General features: G+C 46.8%; 1 non-coding gene across 1 annotated transcript; it reads left to right on the forward strand.

The window, feature by feature from the left end:
* The first annotated feature begins 16,741 nt into the window (after window positions 1–16,741).
* LOC139274444 (U2 spliceosomal RNA) lies at window positions 16,742–16,932 on the forward strand. Its single transcript, XR_011595502.1, has one exon. It is a non-coding gene; the product is annotated as a U2 spliceosomal RNA (small nuclear RNA).
* Window positions 16,933–17,291: the final 359 nt, after the last annotated feature.

Below are 17,291 nucleotides of genomic sequence, written 5' to 3' on the forward strand. Positions count from 1 at the left end.
AAAATTGCAGCCTATGATTCTATATAGGACAAGTTCCCACATTCAAAAACGGAAAGGAAACCACAAAGGCAGCTGCTGACCTTGCTGAGCAGAAGGCGGCAACATGGCGCACCGGCGGCAGGAGAAGTGACCTGTGGCGAGTAGCAACCTACGAAGGAAAGGAGAGCACGGTCAAGCAGCTGTAAACCCTTTTTCTTCTTTTCTCTTTTACAACTTCCCACCCCAGAGAGGCGAAGCTGCATGTTCCTAGAGGCACTGCAATACCAGGTCGATGTGTGGAGTAGACAGAACAAGCCACTGTTCCATCTCCCAGATCCAAAAAACAATTTCATTTTTGTTCCCCGATAAGAACATAAGAAAGAGCAGCAGGAGTAGGCCATTCGACCCCTCGAGCCAGCTCCGACATTCAATTAAGATCATGGCTGACCTTTTACCTCAACTCCACTGAATGGTCCTTCCTGCCAGTTAGTGCCACAAGTTACTCTCTCTCCTCACAGGTTTAACCTCTCCTTCCATATAAACACACCTACCCATAATCATGGCCACTCCGTTGACCATGCCATCTCACAAGGTCTCTCTACCACTCTCGTTTTGATTACCAATACGGCTATCCTTGTTTTCCTCTCCACTCACTTTCCCGTTCCCCCTCTCATCCGCACTTCCTTCTGTGTCCGCCGCCTGGAAAAAGCTTGGACATGTCTATGTGCAGCACCAAAGTTCTGATTGGTTCTCTTGGAGGACAAGACACACCCAGCAGTTTCTCTGGAATGTGTAATTAGATCCTCCCTGTCAATGTAATCAGTGACTTTGCAAAGTTTAATTCGAGCTATTCTGACTGCCTACTCCAGACAGAACAGAGCTCACTGCCTTCAGGGATCTGTAGACATGCACTCCAAGGTCCCTTTGTTCCTCTACATTTATCAGTGTCCTACCATTTAATGTGTATTCCCTTGCCGTGTTAGCCCTCCCCAAATGCATTACCACAAACTTCTGTAGATTGAGTTCCATTTGCCACTGTTCTACCCACCTGAGCAGTTCATTGATATCTTCCTGCAGTCTACAGCTTTCTTCTTCAGTAACAACCACACAGCCGATTTTAGTATCGTCTGCAAACTTCTTAATCATACCACCTACATTCAAGTCTAAATCATTGATGTATACTGTTATGTATGCAACACCTTGTAACCAACATTCTACCGCCACCAGAGGGCGCATCCTTTGGAGTCCCAAGGGATCCCAGCATCCCTTGGGAGCACTGTATATAAAGCAGGCCTTCCATGCTGTGCGGGCACTCTGGAGTCAGTATAAAGAGGCTGAGGTCATACTTACACATGTCTACAGTACTCAGTCACGTTGCTTTATTTGAGACGTAACAACTGGCGCCGAGTAATAGATAACGAAGCATCATGCGAAAATCCAGAGAACTGTTGGTATCCTAGAGAAATTCTCAGAAGGTGATGATTGGGAAGCCTTCGTGGAGCGACTCGACCAATACTTCGTGGCCAACGAGCTGGAAGGGAATGTGAACGCTGCCAAACGAAGGGCGATCCTCCTCACCGCCTGCGGGGCAACAATCTATGGCCTCATGAAGAATCTTCTTGCTCCGGTGAAACCAACAACCAAATCGTATGAACAACTGTGTACGCTGGTCTGGAAGCAGCTAAATCCGAAGGAGAGCGTTCTGATGGCAAGGTATCGATTTTATACATGTCAACGGTCTGAAGGCCAGGAAGTGGCGAGCTGCATCGCCAAACTAAGGCGCCTTGCAGGACATTGCGAATTCGATGGATTTCTGGAGCAAATGCAAAGAGACTTTTTTGTGCTCGGTTATCCTTCGCAAACTATTGAATGTTGAAACACCGAACCTGAGCAAAGCCATAACGATAGCCCAGGCATTCATGTCCACCAGCGATAAAACCAAACAAATTTCGCCGCATAAAGATGCATCGTCAAGTACTGTACACAAAGTAACGTCGTCTTCAGGCAGGAATGCATATGGCAGAATGTACGCGCCTCCAGCTGCACGACCTCAGATGACCCAGAGTCTGCCATCAAGCAGTTAATAACTTGTTGGCGCTGCGGAGGTGATCATTGAGCCCATCAATGCCGCTTCAAACACTATGCGTGCAAAGGTTGTGGAACAATGGGACACCTCCAGCGATTGTGCAGACGAGCTGCAAACCACCACGTTGCAGAGGAAGACCGATCCATGGCAGATCAAACTGAACTAGAGACTCGAACCAAGGAGGCAGAAGTACGGGATACACACCTTCACCATGAAATGTCCACCAATCATGTTAAAAGTTGAACTGAACGGAATTCCAGTATCCATGGAATTGGACATGGGTGCGAGTCAGTCTATCATGAGCAAAACGGCCTTCGAGAGGCTGTGGTGCAACAAGGCACAAAGACCCAAGCTGAGCCCTATTCATACCAAGCTGAGAACTTACACGAAAGAGCTGATCCCTGTAATTGGCAGTGTAGCAGTAAAGGTCTCCTATGATGGAGCGGTGCATGAACTCCCACTATGGATTGTACTGGGAGATGGCCCCACAATGATGGCCGCCAAGTCGGAGGCCATCAAGAACGCGCCGAGACCACAGAACGTGATGGAGCTACGGTTGTGCCTGGGACTCCTCAATTATTTTGGTGATTTCCTACCCGGGTAAAGCACCTTGCTAGAACCCCGACACATGTTGCTGCACAAGGGAGATGACTGGGTATGGGGGAAATCACAAGAGACTGTTTTTGAGAAAGCCAGAAATCTGTTATGTTCCAACAAACTGCTTGTTCTGTATGACCCATGTAAATGTTTAGTGCTAGCTTGCGATGCGTCTTCGTACGGGGTCGGGTGTGTACAACAAGCAAACGAACCGGGAACATTGCAACCGGTCGCTTATGCATCCAGGGTTTTGTCCAAGGCCAAAGGGGCCTACAGCATGATTGAAAAAGAAGCTCTGGCATGCGTTTACGGGGTGAAATAAATGCACCAGTATCTGTTTGGGCTCAAGTTCGAGTTAGAAACTGACCATAAGCTGTTCATATCGCTATTCTCAGAGAGCAAAGGTATCAATATCAATGCCCCTGCTCGCATCCAAAGATGGGCGCTCACGCTGTCTGCATATAACTATGAAATTGGCCACAGGCCAGGCACAGAGAACTGCGCTGATGCGCTCAGTCGGCCACCATTGCCCACCACTGGGGTGGAAATGGCACAGCATGCAGACTTGCTTTGGTGATGGATGCATTTGAAAACGAAAACTCACCCGTTACGGCATGCCAGATCAGGACCTGGACCAGCCAGGACCCTTTACTGTCCCTTGTAAAAAACTGTGTCCTCCATGGGAGCTGGTCCAGCATCCCAGCGGAGATGCATGAAGAGATCAAGCCGTTTCAGCGGCGCAAAGACAAAATGTCCATACAGGTGGACTGTCTTTTGTGGGGTAATCGTGTGGTTTTTCCTAAGAAAGGCAGGGAAACGTTCATACGCGACCTACACAGTACCCACCCAGGCATAGTAATGATGAAAGCTACAGCTAGATCCCATGTGTGGTGGCCCGGAATCGACTCCGATTTGGAGTCTTGCGTGTGCTAATGCAACACTTGCTCTCAATTGAGCAATGCACCCAGAGAGGCACCGCTAAGTTTGTGGTCATGGCCCTCCAAACCGTGATCTAGGATCCACGTTGACTTCGCTGGCCCGATTCAAGGCAAAATGTTTTTGTTTGTTGTGGATGCTTATTCAAAATGGATTGAGTGTATAATAATGTCTGTAAGCACGTCCACTGCCACCATCGAAAGCCTACGAGCCATGTTTGCCACGCATGGGCTGCCTGATGTCCTTGTCAGCGACAATGGGCCGTGCTTCACCAGCACTGAATTCAAGGAATTCATGACCTGCAATGGGATCAAGCACGTTACATCTGCCCCGTTCAAGCCCGCATCTAACGGCCAGGCAGAACAGGCAGTCTCAACTATCAACAAAAAGGAGGCAAAAGCAAAAGACAGAAAGGAGATGAGGAAAAGTGGAGGGCAGAGAAACCCAAGGCAAAGAACAAAAAGGGCCACTGTACAGCAAAATTCTAAAAGGACAAAGGGTGTTAAAAAAACAAGCCTGAAGGCTTTGTGTCTTAATGCAAGGAGTATCCGCAATAAGGTGGATGAATTAACTGTGCAAATAGATGTTAACAAATATGATGTGATTGTGATTACGGAGACATGGCTCCAGGATGATCAGGGCTGGGAACTCAACATCCAGGGGTATTCAACATTCAGGAAAGATAGAATAAAAGGAAAAGGAGGTGGGGTAGCATTGCTGGTTAAGGAGCAAATTAAGGCAATAGTTCGGAAGGACATTAGCTTGGATGATGTGGAATCTATATGGGTAGAGCTGCAGAATACCAAAGGGCAAAAAACGTTAGTGGGAGTTGTGTACAGACCTCCAAACAGTAGTAGTGATGTTGGGGAGGGCATCAAACATGAAATTAGGGGTGCGTGCAATAAAGGTGCAGCAGTTATAATGGGTGACTTTAATATGCACATAGATTGGGTTAACCAAACTGGAAGCAATACGGTGGAGGAGGATTTCCTGGAGTGCATAAGGGATTTTTTAGACCAATATGTCGAGGAACCAACTAGGGGGGAGGCCATCTTAGACTGGGTGTTGTGTAATGAGAGAGGATTAATTAGCAATCTCGTTGTGCGAGGCCCCTTGGGGAAGAGTGACCATAATATGGTGGAATTCTGCATTAGGATGGAGAATGAAACAGTTAATTCAGAGACCATGGTCCAGAACTTAAAGAAGGGTAACTTTAAAGGTATGAGGCGTGAATTGGCTAGGATAGATTGGCGAATGATACTAAAGGGGTTGACTGTGGATGGGCAATGGCAGACATTTAGAGACCGCATGGATGAACTACAAAATTTGTACATTCCTGTCTGGCATAAAAATAAAAAAGGGAAGGTGGCTCAACAGTGGCTATCAAGCGAAATCAGGGATAGCATTAAAGCCAAGGAAGTGGCATACAAATTGGCCTGAAATAGCAGAGAACCCGGGGACTGGGAGAAATTTAGAACTCAGCAGAGGAGGACAAAGGGCTTGATTAGGGCAGGGAAAATGGAGTACGAGAAGAAGCTTGCAGGGAACATTAAGAAGGATTGCAAAAGTTTCTATAGATATGTAAAGAGAAAAAGGTTAGTAAAGACAAACGTAGGTCCCCTGCAGTCAGAATCAGGGGAAGTCATAACGGGGAACAAAGAAATGGCGGACCAATTGAACAAGTACTTTGGTTCGGTATTCACTGAGGAGGACACAAACAACCTTCCGGATATAAAAGGGTTCGGAGGGTCTAGTAAGGAGGAGGAACTGAGGGAAATCCTTATTAGTCGGGAAATTGTGTTGGGGAAATTGATGGGATTGAAGGCCGATAAATCCCCAGGGCCTGATGGACTGCATCCCAGAGTACTTAAGGAGGTGGCCTTGGAAATAGTGGATGCATTGACAGTCATTTTCCAACATTCCATTGACTCTGGATCAGTTCCTATGGAGTGGAGGGTAGCCAATGTAACCCCACTTTTTAAAAAAGGAGGGAGAGAGAAAACAGGGAATTATAGACCGGTCAGCCTGACATCGGTAGTGGGTAAAATGATGGAATCAATTATTAAGGATGTCATAGCAGTGCATTTGGAAAGAGGTAATATGATAGGTCCAAGTCAGCATGGATTTGTGAAAGGGAAATCATGCTTGACAAATCTTCTGGAATTTTTTGAGGATGTTTCCAGTAGAGTGGACAAGGGAGAACCAGTTGATGTGGTATATTTGGACTTTCAGAAGGCTTTCGACAAGGTCCCACACAAGAGATTAATGTGCAAAGTTAAAGCACATGGGATTGGGGGTAGTGTGCTGACATGGATTGAGAACTGGTTGTCAGACAGGAAGCAAAGAGTAGGAGTAAATGGGGACTTTTCAGAATGGCAGGCAGTGACTAGTGGGGTACCGCAAGGTTCTGTGCTGGGGCCCCAGCTGTTTACACTGTACATTAATGATTTAGACGAGGAGATTAAATGTAGTATCTCCAAATTTGCGGATGACTCTAAGTTGGGTGGCAGTGTGAGCTGCGAGGAGGATGCTATGAGGCTGTAGAGCGACTTGGATAGGTTAGGTGAGTGGGCAAATGCATGGCAGATGAAGTATAATGTGGATAAATGTGAGGTTATCCACTTTGGTGGTAAAAACAGAGAGACAGACTATTATCTGAATGGTGACAGATTAGGAAAAGTGGAGGTGCAGCGAGACTTGGGTGTCATGGTACATCAGTCATTGAAGGTTGGCATGCAGGTACAGCAGGCGGTTAAGAAAGCAAATGGCATGTTGGCCTTCATAGCGAGGGGATTTGAGTACAGGGGCAGGGAGGTGTTGCTACAATTGTACAGGGCCGTGGTGAGGCCACACCTGGAGTATTGTGTACAGTTTTGGTCTCCTAACCTGAGGAAGGACATTCTTGCTATTGAGGGAGTGCAGCGAAGGTTCACCAGACTGATTGCCGGGATGGCGGGACTGACCTATCAAGAAAGACTGGATCAACTGGGCTTGTATTCACTGGAGTTCAGAAGAATGAGAGGGGACCTCATAGAAACGTTTAAAATTCTGACGGGGTTAGACAGGTTAGATGCAGGAAGAATGTTCCCAATGTTGGGGAAGTCCAGAACCAGGGGACACAGTCTAAGGATAAGGGGGAAGCCATTTAGGACCGAGATGAGGAGGAATTTCTTCACCCAGAGAGTGGTGAACCTGTGGAATTCTCTACCACAGAAGGTTGTTGAGGCCAATTCACTAAATATATTCAAAAAGGAGTTAGATGAAGTCCTTACTACTAGGGGAATCAAGGGGTATGGTGAGAAAGCAGGAATGGGGTACTGAAGTTGCATGATCAACCATGAACTCATTGAATGGCGCTGCAGGCTAGAAGGGCCGAATGGCCTACTCCTGCACCTATTTTCTATGTTTCTATCAAGCAAAGCTTGAAACGTGTGTCGGAAGGCTCCCTGCAGACCCCACTCGCTCACTGGGGTTAACCCTGCCGAGCTGCTCATGAAAAGTGCACTCAAAACAAGGCTCTCTCTAGTCCATCCTGATCTCCATGATCATGTCGAGGGCAGGCGGCATCAACAAAGCATGTACCATTATCGCGCAAATTTGTCACGCAATGTTGAAGTCAATGACTGTATTTGTACTCAACTATGGACATGGTCTCAAATGGCTTGCTGGCACTGTCATAGCTAAAAAGGGGAGTAGGGTGTTTGAGGTCAAACTTGCAAATGGACCAACTTGCAGAAAGCATTTGGACCAAACCAAACTGATTCACAGAGAGCTACGAGCAACCTGAAAAGGACACCACCAACTTCGACCCTCCGATACACACACAAGTGGCAACCGACATCACGGTTGACCACAAAGCTGAACTCATCATCCCCAGCAGCCCAGCAAGGCCAGCTACGCAGCAGACCAGCAAAGGCCCAACCAACTCATCTGCACCTGTCTTTGTACCAAGACGATCAACTAGGGAGCGGAAAGCCCCAGATTGTCTAACCATGTAAATAAGTGTAGTATTGACTTTGGCTGGGGGTGGGGGGAGCGATGTTATGTATGCAACACCTTGTAACCAGAATTCTCCCACCACCAGAGGGTGCATCTGTTGGAGTCCTAAGGGATCCCAGCATCCCTTGGGAGCACTATATAAGCAGGCCTTCCATGCTGTGCAGACACTCTGGAGTCAGAATAAAGAGACTAAGGTCACACTTACACAAGTCTACAGTACTCAGTCATGGTGCTTTATTTGAGACATAACATAGACCACAAAAAGCAAGTGACCCAGTACTGAGCCTCATGGAACCCCACTGGAAACAGCCTTCCAGTCACAAAAAACACCTATTAACCCGTTGCTTCCTGCCTCTGAGCCAATTTTGAATCCAACTTGCCACTTTGCCCTGGATTCCATGGGCTTTTACTTTTGTGATCAGTCTGCCATGTGGAACCTTATCAAAAGCCTTGCAAAAATCCATATACACTACATCGAAGACAGCACCCTCATCGACCCTCCTTGTTACCTCCTCAAAAAATTCAATCAAGTTAGTCAGACACGACCTGCCCGTAACAAATCAATGCTCACTGTCCTTGATTAATCTGTGTCTTTCTAAATGAAGATTTAAACTGTCCCTCAGAATTTTTTCCAATAACATTCCCACCACTGAGGTTAGGCTGACTGGCCTGTAATTACTCAGTATATCCCTTTCTCCCTTTTTAAACAAAGGTACAACGTTAGCAGTCCTCCAGTACCACACCTGTAGACAGAGAGGATTGGAAAATGCTTCTTTTGCTTCTCTTAACAGCCAGGAATAAAATTCATCTGGGCCTGAGGATCTATCCACTTTCAAAGCTGCTAAGCCCCTTAATACTTCCTCTCTCACTATGTTTATTTCATCTACTATTTCACACTCCTCCTCCCTGATTGCAATGCCTGCATTACCCTTCTCTTTTGTGAAAACAGATGCAAAATATTCATTAAGAACCATACCCATTACATACTGCTCAAGGAACCCATCCCTTATGCACTCTATGAACTCTTCCTCAACGCTACCCTGACCAATTTGATTTGTCCAATCAATATGGAGGTTAAATTCACCCATGATTATTGTTGTTCCCTTTTTACAAGTTCCCACTATTTCCTGGTTTATACTCCAAGCAACAGAGTTGTTACGGAACCAACCAGGGGGCAGGCTATCTTGGATGTGGTCCGGTGTAATGAGGCAGGATTAATACACAATCTCCTAGTAAAGGATCCCCTTGGAATGAGTGATCATAGCATGGTTGAATTTCAAATTCAGATGGAGGGTGAGAAAGTTGGATCTCAAACCAGCGGACTATGAAGATATGAGGGCAGAGTTGGCTAAAGTGGACTGGGAAAATCGATTAAAATGTAGGATGGTTGATGAACAGTGGTGTACATTTAAGGAGATATTGCACAACTCTCAAGAAAAATATATTCCAGTGAGGAGAAAAGGGTGTAAAAGAAAAGGTAGCCATCCGTGGCTAACTAAAGAAATAAAGGACGTTATCCAATTAAAAACAAGGACATACAAAGTGGCCAAAACTAGTGGGAGGACAGAAGATTAGAAAGCTTTTAAAAACCAGCAAAGAATGACTAAAAAAATGATTAAGAAAGGGAAGATAGACTATGAAAGTAAACTAACACGAAATATAAAAACAGATAGCAAGAGTTTCTATCGGTATATAAAAAGGAAAAGAGTGGCTAAATAAATGTCGGTCCCTTAGAGGGCGAGACCGGGGAATTAGTAATGGGGAACATGGAGAGAGCAGAAACTCTGAACAAATATTTTGTATCAGTATTTATGGAGATGACACAAACAATATCCCAACAGTTGATAGTCAAGGGGCTATCGGGAGGGGGCGAGGAACACAATCACAATAACTAAGGAGGTGGTACTCAGTAAGATAATGGGACTAAAGGCGGATAAATCCACTGGACCTGATGGCTTGCACCCTAGGGTCTTCAGAGAAGTTGTGGCAGGGATAATGGATGCATTGTTTGTAATTTACCAACATTCCCTCGATTCTGCGGAGGTGCCAGCAGATTGGAAAACTGCAAATGTAACACCCCTATTTTAAAAAGGAGGCAGACAAAAAGCAGGATACTATAGACCAGTTAGCCTAACATCTGTGGTTGGGAAAATGTTGGAGTCCATTATTAAAGAAGCAGAACATTTGGAAAAGCATAATTCGGTCAGGCAGAGTCAGCATGGATTTAGAAAGGGGAAGTCATGTTTGAAAAATTTGCTGGAATTCTTTGAAGATATAACGAACAGGGTGGATAAAGGGGAACCAGTGGATGTGGTGTATTTGAACTTCCAGGAGGCATTTGACAAGGTGCCACATAAAAGGTTACTGCACAAGATAAAAGTTCACGGGGTTGGGAGTAATATATTAGCATGGATAGAGGATTGGCTAACGAACAGAAAACAGAGAGTCGGGATAAATGGTTAATTCTCGGGTTGGCAATCAGTAACTAGTGGGGTACCGCAGGGCTCAGTGCTGGGAACTCAACTATTTACAATCTATATTAACGACTTGGAAGAAGGGACCGAGTGTAACGTAGCCAAGTTTGCTGACGATACAAAGATGAGAGGAAAAGCAATGTGTGAGGAGGACACAGAAAGTCTGCAAAAGGACATAGACAGGCTAAGTGAGTAGGCAAAAATTTGGCAGATGGAGTATAATGTTGGAAAGTGTGAGGTCATGCACTTTGGCAGAAAAAAAAAGAGCAAGTTATTTTTAAACAGAGAAAAATTGCAAAGTGCTGCAGTACAGCGGGACCTGGGGGTACTTGTGCATGAAAGTCTTGCTACAGTTATACAGGGTATTGGTGAGGCCACACCTGGAATACTGCGTACAGTTTTGGTTTGCATATTTACGAAAGGATATACTTGCATTGGAGGCAGTTCAGAGAAGATTCACTAGGTTGATTCTGGAGATGAGGGGGTTGACTTATGAGGAAAGGTTGAGGAGGTTGGGCCTCTACTCATTGGAATTCAGAAGAATCACAGGTGATCTTATCGAAACGTATAAGATTATGAGGGAGCTTGACAGGGTGGATGCAGAGAGGATCTTTCCACTGATAGAAGAGACTAGAACTAGAGGACATAATCTTAGAATAAAGGGCTGCCCATTTAAAACTGAAATGAGGACAAATTTCTTCTCTCAGAGGGTTGTAAATCTGTCGAAATTAACTGCCTCAGAGAACTGTGGAAGCCGGGACACTGAATAAATTTAAGACAGAGACAGAGATAGACAGCTTCTTAACCGATAAGGGGTTATGGGGAGCGGGCAGGGAAGTGGTCCTGAGTCCATGAGTGGATCAGCCATGATCGTATTAAAAGGCGGCGCAGGCTCGAGGAGCCGTATGGCCTACTCCTGCTCCTATTTCTTATGTTCTTATCATAAATGTTATTCCTGGTCTATCTTTCTCCTTTTTCATAACTAACCTAAATCTAACTGAATTATGATTACTGGCACCAAAATGCTCTCCCACTGAAAACCCTTCCTCCTGCCCAGCTTCATTCCGTAAAACTAAGTCCAGAACCACCCCTTCCCTTGTTTGGGCTTGTTACATAGGGGCGAAAAAAAACGGATATCGTCCCCTACGGGGCACAACGGACAAGATGTTTGCAGCGCGACAGCTGCACAAAAGATGAAGGGAACAGCGTCAGCCCTTATACATGGCCTTCTTCGACCTTACAATGGCCTTTGACACTGTCAACCGCGAGGGTCTATGGAGCGTCCTCCTCCGCTTTCGATGCCCCCAAAAGTACATCACCATCCTCTGCCTGCTCCATGACGACATGCAGGCCGTGATCCTTACCAACGGATCCATCACAGACCCAATCCACACCCGGACCGGGGTCAAGCAGGGCTGCGTCATTGCCCCAACCCTCTTCTCAATCTTCCTCGCTGCGGTGCTCCACCTCACAGTCGACAAGCTCCCGGCTGGAGTGGAACTAAACTACAGAACCAGTGGGAACATATTCAACCTTCGCCGTCTCCAGGCCAGTTCCAAGACCACCCCAACCTCTGTCGTCGAGCGACAGTACGCAGACGACGCCTGCGTCTGCGCACACACAGAGGCTGAACTCCAGGACGTAGTCGACGTATTTACTGAGGCGTACGAAAGCATGGGCCTTACGCTAAACATCAGTAAGACAAAGGTCCTCCACCAGCCTGTCCTCGTCACACAACACTGCCCCCCAGTCATGAAGATCCACGGCGCGGCCCTGGACAACGTGGACCACTTCCCTTATCTCGGGAGCATCCTATCAACAAGAGCAGGCATTGAGGACAAGATCCAACACCGCCTCCAGTGCGCCAATGCAGCCTTTGGCTGCCTGAGGAAAAGTGTGTTTGAAGACCAGGCCCTCAAAACTGTCACCAAGCTCATGGTCTAATGGGCTGTAGTAGTACCTGCCCTCCTGTATGGCTCAGAAACATGGACCGTGTACAGTAGACACCTCAAGTCGCTGGAGAAATACCACCAACGATGTCTTCGCAAGATCCTACAAATCCCCTGGGAGAACAGACGCACCAACGTTAGCGTCCTCGACCAGGCCAACATCCCCAGCACTGAAGCACTGACCACACTTGATCAGCTCCGCTAGGCAAGCTACAATGTTCGCATGCCAGACACGAGACTCTCAAAGCAAGTGCTCTACTCGGAAATCCTTCACGGGAAACGAGCCAAAGTTGGGCAGCGGAAACGTTATAAGAACACCCTGAAAGCCTCCCTGATAAAGTGCAACATCCCCACTGACACCTGGGAGTCCCTGGCCAAAGACCGCCCTAAGTAGAGGAAGTGCATCCGGGAGGGCGCTGAGCTCCTCAAGTCTCGTCGCCAAGAGCATGCAGAAATCAAGCGCAGGCAGCGGAAAGAGCGTGCGGCAAACTAGTCCCACCCACCCCTTCCCTCAACGCCTATCTGTCCCACCTGTGACAGAAACTGTATTGGACTGTACAGCCACCAAGAACTCATGTTAAGAGTGGAAGCAAGTCTTCCTCGATTCCAAGGATCTGCCTATGATGATGAAAAAAGTTCTCCTGAATGCATTTTAGGAATTCCGCACCCTCTATACCTTTCACACTAATTTTATCCCAGGTAATATTAGGGGAGTTGAAATCCCCTACGATTACTGCCCTATCTCCCTCTGACTGTTTGGAGAACTGTTCTTCAATTCATTGCATATGGCCTTATTTGACGATCCTTCCAGCATATCATCCCCCCCTCACAGCTGTAATTGTTTCTTTAATCAATACTGCGATCCTGCCGTCCCCCGCCCCTCATTTATTACCCCCCGTCCCTCCCCTCTCTATCCCATCTAAAACCTGTGTAACCAGGAACGTTGGGCTGCTATACCTGCCCTTCTTTCAGCCATGTCTCAGTAATAGCTATAATGTCATACTCCCAAGTGTCTATCTGTGCTCTCAGCTCATCTGCCTCATTCACTATACTCCTTGCATTGAAGTCTATACCATTTAGCACTGCCAAACTCCCTTGTTGTCTATTTTCTAGCCCTTGTTTCCTCTGTCTTCCAAATTAACATTCTACTTTTCTGCTTTCCGATTTCAGCTTTACTTCTCTCCCCATTCCGTGGCCTCAAATTTGGCCCAGCCCGTTTTTCGGCGCACTTACCGGAGCTGCGCTGCTTTTCTCCGTTTCGAGGTGCGCCGAAAAATGTTGTTGCCACTTTGGCCGCTGTCCGGCCTCTTCCCTGTAGTCGCGCAGCGTGGCCAGTCGAGTCGGGGTGGAGCCAGCGTTCTGCGCAGAAAACTGTGCCGGGAGATCTGCACATGCGCAGTGGAGTCCGCTGGTGATGTCCGCGCATGCGCATTGCTCCTCGCTCCCAGCCTCTCCGTCTGCTTGCTGCAGCCTCTCTGTTAATTTGCTTGCTGCAGCTGCTCTGTAGGCCCCGATGCCGGCCAGTTGAATCGCTCCTCGCCCCTACCCCAGGCCGAGTGGCCCCCCGGTGCGTTGTCGTCCCGCCCCTAGCCCAGGCCGAGGGGCCTCCCAGTACGATTTCTAAGAGATCGATTGCACCGGGAGGCCACTCGGCCAGGGCTAGGGGCGGGCCGGAGAACTGATAGAAATCATTGGCAGGCAAGAGCACTATCAGTTCTCCAGCCCGCCCCCAGCCCAGGCCGAGCGGCCTCCCGCACCGGCCGGCCCGCTGCCTTCCCGGGCAGAGATTGAAGATGAAGGTAGGACTTATTTCAATTTTTTATTTCTTATTAAATTCTTAGAACTTTTTATTTGCAAGGTTTGGTGGTTTGTACGGCTTGATCGTTTAGGTACAAGGTCCTCTCCGCTTCCCTTCCCGCCCCTATCCCAGACCGAATGGCCTCCGATGTACCATAAGAACATAACATAAGAACATAAGAATTAGGAACAGGAGTAGGCCATCTAGCCCCTCGAGCCTCTCCGCCATTCAACAAGATCATGGCTGATGTGGCCGTGGACTCTGCTCCACTTACCCGCCCACTCCCCATAACCCTTAATTCCCTTATTGGTTAAAAATCTATCTATCTGTGATTTGAATACATTCAATGAGCTAGCCTCAACTGCTTCCTTGGGCAGAGAATTCCACAGATTCACAACCCTCTGGGAGAAGAAATTCCTTCTCAACTCGGTTTTAAATTGGCTCACCCGTATTTTGAGGCTGTGCCCCCTAGTTCTAGTCTCCCCGACCAGTGGAAACAACCTCTCTGCCTCTATCTTGTCCATCCCTTTCATTATTTTAAATGTTTCTATAAGATCACCCCTCATCCTTCTGAACTCCAACGAATAAAGACCCAGTCTACTCAATCTATCATCATAAGGTAACCCCCTCATCTCCGGAATCAGCTGAGTGAATCGTCTCTGTACCCCCTCCAAGGCTAGTATATCCTTCCTTAAGTAAGGTGACCAAAACTGCAGGCAGTACTCCAGGTGCGGCCTCACCAATACCCTGTACAGTTGTAGCAGGACCTCCCTGCTTTTGTACTCCATCCCTCTCGCAATGAAGGCCAACATTCCATTTGCCTTCCTGATTACCTGCTGCACCTGCAAACTAACTTTTTGGGAGAGTTTCATGCACAAGGACCCCCAGGTCCCTCTGCACCACAGCATGTTGTAATTTCTCCCCATTCAAATAATATTCCCTTTTACTGTTTTTTTTCCCAAGGTGGATGACCTCACATTTTCCGACATTGTATTCCATCTGCCTCTCCTCAGCCCATTCGCTTAACCTATCTAAATCTCTTTGCAGCCTCTCTGTGTCCTCTACACAACCTGCTTTCCCACTAATCTTTGTGTCATCTGCAAATTTTCTTACACTACACTCTGTCCCCTCTTCCAGGTTATCTATGTATATTGTAAACAGTTGTGGTCCCAGCACCGATCCCTGTGACACACCACTAACCACCGATTTCCAACCCAAAAAGGACCCATTTATCCCGACTCTCTGCTTTCTGTTCGCCAGCCAATTCTTGATCCATGCTAATACATTTCCTCTGACTTCGCGTACCTTTATCTTCTGTAGTAACCTTTTGTGTGGCACCTTATCGAATGCCTTTTGGAAATCCAAATGCACCACATCCATCGATACGCCTCTATCCACCATGCTCGTTATATCCTCAAAGAATTCCAGTAAATTAGTTAAACATGATTTCCCCTTCATGAATCCGTGTTGCGTCTGCTTGATTGCACTATTCCTATCTCGATGTCCCACTATTTCTTCCTTAATGATAGCTTCAAGCATTTTCCCCACTACAGATGTTAAACTAACCGGCCTATAGTTACCTGCCTTTTGTCTGCCCCCTTTTTTAAACAGAGGCATTACATTTGCTGCTTTCCAATCCGCTGGTACCTCCCCAGAGTCCAGAGAATTTTGGTAGATTATAACGAATGCATCTGCTATAACTTCCGCCATCTCTTTTAATACCCTGGGATGCATTTCATCAGGACCAGGGGACTTGTCTACCTTGAGTCCCATTAGCCTGTCCAGCACTACCTCCCGAGTGATAGTGATTGTCTCAAGGTTCTCCCTTCCCACATTCCCGTGACCAGCAATTTTTGGCATGGTTTTTGTGTCTTCCACTGTGAAGACCGAAGCAAAATAATTGTTTAAGGTCTCAGCCATTTTCACATTTCCCATTATTAAATCCCCCTTCTCATCTTCTAAGGGACCAACATTTACTTTAGTCACTCTTTTCCGTTTTATATATCTGTAAAATCCCCCATGATTACTGCCGTTCCTTTTTCACATCCTCGATTATTCCCTCGATTACTGTCCGCCCCACCGTGAAGTTATTATTTGGGGGGGCCTATAATCTACGCCCACCAGTGACTTTTTCCCCTTACTATCTCTAATCTCCACCCACAATGATTCAACATTTTGTTCATTAGAGCCAATATCATCTCTCACAACTGCCCTGATATCATCCTTTATTAACAGAGCTACCCCACCTCCTTTCCCTTCTTGTCTATCCTTCCGAATTGTCAGATACCCCTGTATGTTTAATTCCCAGACCTGCGCCGATTTCTTTAACTCTCCCCAAGGGTTTTCTGAAGTGGCCACATACGCTGGAGTAACTATTAGCTGGCCAAAGTTGCCTAAATGGGCAGAACTGGCGTAGGTGGCTGGTAACGTCCCCTTTCGAGAAAAAAAAACGAACTGAAAGAATCGTAACTAACTGAGTTACACTGGTGCAAATTGATTGGGGAAATGGGGATTTTGAAATTACGCCAGAAAAACCAAGTTACTGCAAAACAAACCAGAGCAACTCCTGGCCAAAACTGAGCCCCGTGTGTACAGTTATGAAGCCAGATCACCTCACCAGTCGGTTGTAGTGTTGTCACTCACGCAGCTGCTGGAAAACGTTTTGGTTGCATCGCAGCCTCTGACAGTGACGTACGTGTGGATAGGCACAACCCTCTCCATCTGATTGCTGGAATACTGTCACTTTACATATCTATGAAGCAGTTTCACTGAAAAAGGGAAAAAGGCAACTTCTGTAAACTAATCTGTTCCAATTAGAAAATAACAGTGAAAGAGTCAACAGTTATATGTCTTTGGGCACAGTCATTCTGACTCAATAAAGGGAGGGCAAACGGGAGCTGAGAACAGTTTGGGCCGCCGCGGCATCGCTTCTCGGCCTTTTGGCTAAGATCAAGTGTAGTATCTGTTCTTATCAGTTTAATATCTGATACGTCCCCTATCTGGGGACCATATATTAAATTGATTTTTGGAACAGGGAGATGGAATAGGGGCTTGCTCCGTCCACTCCACGCATCGACCCGGTATTGCAGTGTCTCTGGGAACGGTGCACCTCCCTTTTGGGAGAATTTCAAAATTAAAAGCAGATTCATTAAAAACATCTCCTTTTTTTCTTTCTTTTTATGCAGTCGCCGCAAAGGCACGGTGGGGAAGGGCCACAGTTTAAAGCCCTTCTGCCACGCAAAACCCGGGGGCAGGAATCAGCACAAACCTCCCTCGGGCTGTATTTGTAATTTACTCTTTGTGTACATAGAGCACCAAATCTGTAAACACCAATGTCGTGCCATGTACAATGCAAGGTGTGTTACGAAATGCTTGTTTGAAAAGAAACATGTAAAAGTACCGTCACCCATTCCGGGCACTGTATTGTAACACATGAAATGTAATCTGTGTGAATGTACCACAATGTATCCCGT

This window comes from Pristiophorus japonicus, chromosome 9 (assembly GCF_044704955.1).
Source record: "Pristiophorus japonicus isolate sPriJap1 chromosome 9, sPriJap1.hap1, whole genome shotgun sequence".
Classification (NCBI taxonomy): domain Eukaryota; kingdom Metazoa; phylum Chordata; class Chondrichthyes; family Pristiophoridae; genus Pristiophorus; species Pristiophorus japonicus.